Raw genomic sequence first — 1,460 nt, forward strand, 5'->3', positions numbered from 1 at the left:
CACATGTCCCTTAACCCCCAAAAAACAAAAAGCATGATAATAACAACTAGGCAAAAACGCCAGAACATAACCTCAATATTTCACGATCTAATGATTAATGATAAACTTGTTGAAAAAGTCGACCATCATAAAGTTTTGGGAGTGACCATTGATAACAACCTGTCTTGGTCACACCACATCGAACAACTGTCTAAACAAGTGTCCAAGAAGGTTTATCTATTATCTAGAATCAAGCACTTTCTGAATTTGGAAGCCAGGAAATTATTCTTTAATGCTCATATTCAGTCTGTTATTGATTACGCGTCTACCTTGTGGGACTCGGCAAGTGAAAATTCATTCAAACCACTAATTAGATTACATAAACGAGCGCTTAAAGTAGTCTTATTAAAGAAAACAACCCTATCTGAGTTAGACTACATGAACTTAGGCATTCTTCCTCTGAAGGCAAGGCTAAGTTATAATAAAGGTACCCTTATGCATACAATTATTCATGGATGTGTACCTCAAACCATATTTTCCAAATTCACGTTAAAAACTTCACGCCAATTGATGAGACTGAACATGCCTCTGCCTAGGATTGACCTATTCAAATCTAGTTTAGTCTATTCAGGTAGCAGTCTCTGGAACACTCTTCCGACAATCCTACGGCAAACTAGCAGCACAAACGTTTTTAAGACCAGATATACGTCTTATCTCATGAAGTCTAAATAAACATCTGTTGTCGCTAGAATGGTTGTTAAAACCAACAACCGGTGCTTTTTAACAATGTATTATTATTTTTATATACACTGATTTTTTCGAATGCAGTGTATGTCAATGGGCATGGCATTCAGTACAGCTTTGTTGCGTCAGTGCAATCTACTCTATAATTCTTAACTCATGTCAAATGAACTTACATTTTTCATTTAAGCAATGTATTGTATGTAAATTGATGATATGTTCTTACTTTCATTTTATGTGAATCCTGTAGCAGTAGTTTTCTTTACTTGCTTATTCTTTAGCAATTTTAGACTAGTCCCTCTTTAGGGCGAGGGCCAGATGTAAAAAAGCAGATCACTGCTTACTCTATTACCCTCGTTAAATAAAGAATTGTTCTTGTTCTTGTTCTCTCTCTCTCTCTCTCTCTCTCTCTCTCTCTCTCTCTCTCTCTCTCTCTCTCTCTCTCTTTCTCTGGCTCTGTGTTGTGTCGATGTACGTGCGCTGCCTTGGCTTTTTTGGCTAGAAAAGGGGAGTGGGCGTTTACATACCAGCGCAACTCTCGCAATTTTAAATGGGGGGAGGGGGGGGGGGAGAAGGTGCATGTTTCCCAGTATGTTGTTTATGTTTGTTCATACCGTCGTGAGTGTTTCGTTTATTTATTTTTGAATCGACTGTCTTACAGATCTTACGACTACTACAACTTCAACAATGAAAACACCCACGCCATTTCCACCACAACGCAGAGTGCTATTACCGACATT

Source organism: Littorina saxatilis, linkage group LG8, assembly GCF_037325665.1.
Source record: "Littorina saxatilis isolate snail1 linkage group LG8, US_GU_Lsax_2.0, whole genome shotgun sequence".
NCBI classification, from domain to species: domain Eukaryota; kingdom Metazoa; phylum Mollusca; class Gastropoda; order Littorinimorpha; family Littorinidae; genus Littorina; species Littorina saxatilis.